The following is a 7,500-nucleotide window of genomic DNA, read 5'->3' on the forward strand; positions in this document are numbered from 1 at the left end:
GAGAAGCAGAAGCAGCTGGAGAGGAATACACCTGAGTGAGGACTGAGAAGGTGAGGCTGCAGAAGAAGCGAAATCTGACACCATGGTACCAAGATATAAAGTGGTCATCCTGCATCAGCAGGGTCTCTCAGACAGATTTCTCAGCAGACAGCTGTTTGCAACCAGATGTGCTGTCCAAGATCCAGAAGCAGGTGAGGCTGAGGACCAGAACACAGCAGCTGGACAAGGAGACTGAGAGAATCACCCTAACCTCTCTCTGAAACGAGATGTCCAGCTGAACCATCAGCTCCACCATCTACAGTACAGACAGGTCAGAGGTGATCTTTATGGAAGAAGAGACAAAAACAAAGGACAAAGGACACAAAGTCTCAGAGAGTTACCTGTGCAGCAGAACACAAGAACGTGACTGCAGAGAACAGGGAGCAGGAGGAGGTCTGGACTGATGAGTAAAAGTCTGACAGCTTAACACTCACAGTTCTGTATATGTACTGTACGCACACACACACACACACACACACACACACACACACACACACACACACACACACACACACACACACACACGCTGATGTCAGCCTATTACCCTGAATACCCCCTCATCACAAAGACTCCTCCCTCTGAAGGTGGAGCTCTCTCTCTCTTACTTCCTTCCTTTTTCCTTCCTGGTGCCCAGCACCCCCCCCCCCCACACACACACACACACACGCGCACACGCACACACTTCCCTTATCATCACCCTCTTTCCTTATTGCCTCTATGAAAGAGAGAGAGGGAGGGAGGATGGTAGAGAGACATTAAGCCGTCATTGCTTTCACTGTGTAGTAAAGCTCCATTAAGCTACCTGCGGGCACAACACACACGTGCACGCACACACACGCACGCACGCACGCACACACAGTGTAACACTGAAAGACTCGCGCACGCGCACGTGTATGCGCACGCGTTTTTCAGCGTTACATTGAGTGTGTGTGTGATCTTCCACCTTTCAGCGCTTTGCATTTTTACCTGCAGTGGACATCACGCATTGTCACGCGTGCACGCGCATCATCGCCTCGCACGCTCGCGCACGCACGTTCGCAGCAGCAGCAGCACCGAGGGAGCGATCAATACGCTAAAAGCCCGGAGAGGATTTTTAACCGGAGCGGAGAAAAGACGCGTCGCGCGGGGCTGAGAGAGAGAACCGGAGGAAAACGGCAGGAATAATGAAGGTAACGGAAACAGCGGGGTCCCGGTTTGTTTTTTTTTCCCGTCTCTGTAGCACGAGGCGCCAGGGCGCGTTCTCGGCCGTTTTGACCGAGAAACCCGGTTATTTGTCGGAGCGTTTTTTTCTCCTGCAGGTACAAACGGCGCTGTCAGCACATTCACAGCCGAGGCATGCCGCCTGCTGCCCGGGCTGAGGAGCCGGACTGTCCATCACATCCTCCATCACCACCACCGTGTGTGTGTGTGTGTGTGTCTGTGTGTGTGTGTGTGTGTGTGTGTGTGTGTGTGTGTCTGAAGGTCTCATTTGTCACCCTGTAAAACCACAACTGTAAACTAGTCTACCAGCTGCTTTGGGATCAGTGTGTGAACGGAGGTGACACTATGTGTGTGTGTGTGTGTGTGTGTGTGTGTGTGTGTGTGTGTGTGTGTGTGTGTTTGCACGGTGGACAGCAGCTGGATCTGCGCTATAGAAGCTGCTCTTTGTCTGCCCTGACCGTTTATAATGAATGGCAGCAGGAGTAAGAGGAGGAGGTGTACAGAGGAGCTGGTTACAGTATGAAGCTGTGGGTCACTGATGAGGAGAGGAGGTGGTCTGTTACTGTACAGAGGAGGTGATGTGTTACTCCACAGAGGAGGTGATGTGTTACTCCACAGAGGAGGTGGTGCATGCTGTGGTTTTCAGTAGTAAACACCACTGATGCATGAACATAACCTCTTCATTGTTCATCACTACAGTTCAACAACAAGGCGCTGCAGACTCTACAACTCAGTCTGATGCTGTGATGTTGTATCAGGTTTTCTGTTGACTGAGGAGTTTCAGGAGCAGGTTGGTGTTTTATTGACAGTGAGAGGGAAGGAGGTGTTCTTTTAGAAAGATGTGTTATATGAAGAAATGATGTAGCTACCGAAGCAGTGAGAGGAGGCGCTGTTCTCGGAGGAGTATCACTAGGAAGGAGTGGGGACAATGAGGGATAAACAGGAGGGAGAGGAGAGAAGGACGGAGGTGGTGTACAACTGAAGAGGTGGTGTACAACTGAAGAGGTGGTGTACCACAGAGGAGGTGGTGTGTTACAGAGGAGATGAAACTGAGCCTTAAAACGAGCTGTCAGGACTTCTGTAACTTTGTGATGTCACAACAAAGCAGTCTCCGCACTCAGTCATGCCTGGAAGAGGAGGGGGTTTGTTACAAGATAGTAAGGGAAGGTCATGTGGTATATTATTGGAGAGAGGTTGAAAGTGTGTATTATTGTAGTTTTGTTATTTCTGTATATTTAGTCTGCTGGTGTTGGAGCAGGGACCCCCTCCTCCTCCTCCACCTCCTCCTCCTCCTCCCCCCCCTCCTCCTCCTCCTCCTCAGGTGTGATAGATGCTACATTAAAGACAGTAGTGTATGTATTGTATATCCTCACTTCCCTCTCTACCATAGTAACACAACACACACTGCAGATACTTGACAATGAGACTGTTATATGATGCAGTTAATGACAGAAGAGGTGTTGATAAATGTGAGGGAGCGGTTGGTGGTGAGTTACTGAAGAGCAGCTGGTGTTGAAGATGAAGAGCTGTTCTCTGGTATCCAGACTCTTCTTCTCTGGTTTTGCGGAGTTTAGATGAACTGTGATGAAAGAGTTGACTAGCTGTCGTCAGTCTCTCTTCTGTCATTAAGTATTTAATTTTTCTTTTAGTTAATGATCAGACTTTGCATGTTTTAGCCTGTGTGCTACTAGAGAAGCAAACAATCCTGCAGAACCTGCTGCTGTTCTTACAGTAACTCAGGTCACCAAGTCTGCACACATTCTCTGAATCACATTATTGTTGTATTGCGGTGTAGAAAAAGAACAGATGTCTCAGTGTAAGTGTCAATTAACACAGTCTGTTGTAGAGTGTTGTAGATTTTTAAAACTGCTCAAAACTGGAACAGTAAGAATATAAACCGTTCATGATTTGCACATGATCAAGCAGCTAAAGGTTTGACATCATGCTAACATGACGCCCAGTGATTCCTGTGAGGCTGACTTTCAACATCTGGTTTTCACATGAATCTGGGAAACAAACTACCAACATCTGCAAACTGCTGAACTAAACTGTCAGTGAGGATCATAAAGGTTCCAGAGATCCTGAACCTGAACCTGAACCTGAACCTGATACAGCAGGTGGAGAATATTTCCATCTGATTGGGATAATGCAGGTATAAGAACACAGAGACTAAGTCAGTGTAAACAGAAGTGTTTATGTGAAGAAATAATGATAATAATTATTATTATTATTTTGAAGCTGATCTGATGGTTTTTCAGGGAAAAAAAGAGTTTAAGGTGAAACCTTGTTGTGCAGATGGAGCAAAGTGTGTGTGAGTGTGTGAGGGTCAGAGGAGGAAGGTGTTGTCCTCAGGTTAATATTTAGCCAGCGTTCCAGCAGGTGACAGATTAGTGAACACACACACACACACACACACACACACACGCAAAACGAGCCGACAGAAACTCACACAGGAATGTAATGAAAGAACAAGTCAACACTGACAACAACTGAACAAACACGTCAGAGCTGCTCTGAGTCTGAATTCCGGTCATCATCATATTCTCTATGAGACACTGAGGTGAAGATGATATCAGCTTAATCTCCAGGATGTCTTTATTTTAGCGTAGCTTAGTTTAGCATAGCATAAAGGAGCCGCTCAGCCCCAGTGAGTCCAGGGCTGAGAATGAGTGAGTATTTATCGTAGTATCGTGAACATGAAAATCATCAATCAATCAGATTATTATGAACCAAGCAACCCACTATTTATTCATTCATATGCTTTAAAATTTCATGATCTGGTTGACTTTGCACAGATAATGTATAATCCTGATGATCCAGTCTCTGGACTTCCTGTCTGACATCTGTCATTACTGTCTAATTACCACAGAGACCAGCTGATATAGTTAAAATGGATTGGTTTCTATCATTGATAATTATCAATTATTCATTATCAATGAACGATTATTAGCACCACAGCTCAGGTGGCACTGGGACAGGTTTTGGTTTTAGGTGGACTTAACCTTTCAGAGCCTTCAGGCTGAATCAGATACTATCAGGCTTCAACACCAGTGAAGTACGCAGGTGTTACCTGAACCACAGCGGATCTCGACAGACTTCCCTCCATTGGTCCCCACAGTGTTGTCCACATGACTGGGTGGTCAGGCTGGCCTGGTCTGGTCCTCGCCAGTCCTCTCCTTTCCTAGTGTCAGTTTGTGTGTGTGTGTGTGTGTGTGTGTGTGTGTGTGTGTGTGGTGTGTGTGTGTGTGTGTGTGTTCAGGATAGAGCCAGAGTCAGGATGTGGTTAGCTTAGCTTAGCATAAAGACTGGAAGCAGAGGGAAACAGCTAGCCTAAGAAATGTTCCAACACACAACTGATATCTAAAAGCACAAAGTGTGGGAGGAAAGAGGAGGAAACCAGAGGAGAAGAAGAGAGGGATGAAAAATGACGTAAATGTAAAAAAAAATGTAAAGGAAGAGGAGAGGGAGGAGGGGACATAGTTTGTTCAGAGTCAGCACATCACAGAGTGAACTGTGTCTGCAGTGAGGAGGATCTGTCTAATCTCTGCTCTGCTCCAGTCTCCTTCGTGGAGTCTGCTCTGATCACTCTGATTGATCAATTTCATATTGATTGTAGACGTGATCAGTAGCTGGTCTGGTGGTCTGGGTCTACTCTGTGATCACAGCTCTGTTAGAGACTCGGGGGCTGAGGTGAATCTGGTCCGTCAGCAGCTTCGCTCTCTGCAGTCTGACTCAGCTGATGTGGATCGCTCTGATCCAGACTCAATCAGCTGATTACTGTTTCCCTCAGGTTTTTGTCCTACAGCTGTTTTTCTGGAGATTTTATAAATGAGCAGGTTAGATTCCAGATGTTGTCGAGTTATCAAACTAACGTCTGCTGATGTGAGGAGCTTCTAGCTGGGACACAACAGACAGATTTTTCACATTAAAAGCCCACTTAGATCGGGCAGGATTATGCAACTTGTAGACTTTGAACATGAAACATCTGCAGGAAGTGTTGAGTTTGATTGACAGTGAATTAACAGAGCTCAAACAAACGTCAAAGTAGATGTGAGTAGAATCATTTCCTGCTTCTCTCTGTTTTCTGTTTTTTCCTTCACACTGAATTTATTTTGTTTTAAAGAATTAAAATGATTGTAAAATAAGAACTTTATAAATTTTAACAAAAACGCAGTTTCACCTCTGATTCCATCCACTCTCATCTACTTTGCCTCTTTTTTATCCTTAAAGAACGGAGACTGGCCACTGACCTTTGACCCCAGGTAGATGAGGGTCTGACTGGTTTTAGTCCACACTCAGCAGAACTGGTTTCCTCCCGTCAGCTGATCTGTCTGCTGATGACATCATCAGTGGCTCCTGTCTGTGATGATGTCATCAGAGGACGCTCGCTGTGTGTCTGCAGACTCTCCCAGACTCAGACCGACAACTGCTGTCAGACTCAGTCAGCGTCACAGTCACTGAACTGTCCTTCCTCCTCATCCTCATCTTCATCATGGCTGCACACTCACAGGAAGGAGGATTTGTTCCTCTCCTGTCAGTGACCTTTGACCTCTGACCTGCTGGTTGGATGCAGCAGAGTCTGAACACAGAATAGAGAACAGTTCAGTGTTTACTTACTGAATCACACTACACACAGTACACACAATATACAGTTTACACACTACACGCAGTACTCACACAGTACACAATACACAGAGTACACACAATATACAATATACACACAGTACACAATACACACAGTACACACACTACACACTGTGTTTTTATTTGATCGTAATCATTGATCATCTTATTGAATCTTTGATCAGTGTTTGTTGTTGTTAAATATTATTAAACTGACTTGATTATTAATAATTAATCTGCAGATTCTATTTACACTTTGATGTGTAGTTTAATCTTCACAGATGTTGACAGATGTGTACAGATGTTGGGGTGTAGAGGACTGGGTTGTTGGGTAAATGTTTATCTGTTGTGCTGACAAACCTCTTTACCATCATATTCTCACTAATGTTGAAATGAACCTGTTGTTTCCTGAGTCGCTGGACGACGACTCGGATGAACCAGTCAAATGAAGGGTTGGTGAGTTAATTTGGGTTAATTTGAGTTAGTTAGAGTTAATTTGGGTTAGTTAGAGTTAATTTGGGTTAGTTCGGGTCAGACAGCAGAGACAGGCGGAAACAGCAGCTCTGACTGAACTCCGTTTGGTGATTAAACGCTCTTTGTTCATTCATCGCTCGTTAACTCCTCTCAGCTCTGAGCTGTTTCGTAGCAGACTACAGATCTTTGACGTTAAAGACTACAACTCCCAGAGGATACAGCGTGTCTGTGTTTGTGTGTTTGTGAGTTCTGAGTGATGAGCTCGAGATGAGAGAGACGAGCCCCGGGGTTACGGTGCTCGTCTGCAGTCGACTCTGTGTGATCCCGACAGGTCGTCTCCTCGGAGACACATCACTGAGCAGGAGGCAACGACGCACTGTAAAAAATCAGCTGTTAAACACAGACGACAGATATAGTCTGTACAGGCTGTTTTCTATCACCCTCACTGTTTTTTAGAGTAAATCCTCGGAAAATGAAAAGTGTTAAATCAGTCCAAACTCCCCAATGAAAGAACTTTTTAACCACCCTCAGAAATATTCTGCTTTTCTTTTTCTTTTTTTTTTACATGGTCTTAAATAATTGACTGTGCAGTGATGTTTTCTGTGTCTGATCCGTCTGATGGAGGTTTAACCTCTCTGCTCCAGCTCAATAAGAGAAAGTAAAAACCAGCGTACAGTCTGTGTGAACAGCCTCGCTCTCTCTACTCAACACTGAGTCCAGGTTTTACACTGAGACTGTTTTCTAGATGGTTGTGGTTGATTTAAAGTGAATAAAATGTAGTCAGTGCTGTTCAGATAACCTGGTGACACAGCTGGTTTTCTAATAAGTGAGAATCCATCTTCTCCATGCTGTTCACATGTGGTCCAACCGCAGTGGTCCTGACCCCAACCAGTCCTCCGACCTGAACGACCCTCTGATACGACCCATAGGGCTGTCACCTGAAAACGAGAGTGGCGTATCTACCTTTGTCTCCATGGTTACTATAATAATGGCTTGGTTAGGTTTACGAAAGGTTGGTGATTTGGCTTAAAATAAGTACTTCCCCAACATTAGACAGTCTTGGTTGTCACGGTTACAACATCAACAACAAAGGGTCATGCGAGCACAAGAAGACACATGACGGAAGTCTCTTTTTGATTCTGCCTGTTTGGGTTTTGCATGGAC

At 45.3% G+C, this 7,500-nt stretch overlaps 1 protein-coding gene across 4 annotated transcripts in view; it reads left to right on the forward strand.

Moving 5' to 3' along the window:
• The first annotated feature begins 779 nt into the window (after positions 1-779).
• LOC130174646 (membrane-associated guanylate kinase, WW and PDZ domain-containing protein 1-like) overlaps positions 780-7,500 on the forward strand; it is a 40,541-nt gene continuing 33,820 nt past the window's right edge. For all 4 annotated transcript variants that reach the window (XR_008828614.1, XM_056384691.1, XM_056384694.1 and 1 more), the window contains exon 1: positions 780-1,208. The gene's annotated coding sequence lies outside the window, so the exon portion shown is untranslated. The remainder of the gene's footprint in view (positions 1,209-7,500) is intronic.

The sequence above is a fragment of the Seriola aureovittata genome, chromosome 9 (genome assembly GCF_021018895.1).
Source record: "Seriola aureovittata isolate HTS-2021-v1 ecotype China chromosome 9, ASM2101889v1, whole genome shotgun sequence".
In the NCBI taxonomy this organism is placed as follows: domain Eukaryota; kingdom Metazoa; phylum Chordata; class Actinopteri; order Carangiformes; family Carangidae; genus Seriola; species Seriola aureovittata.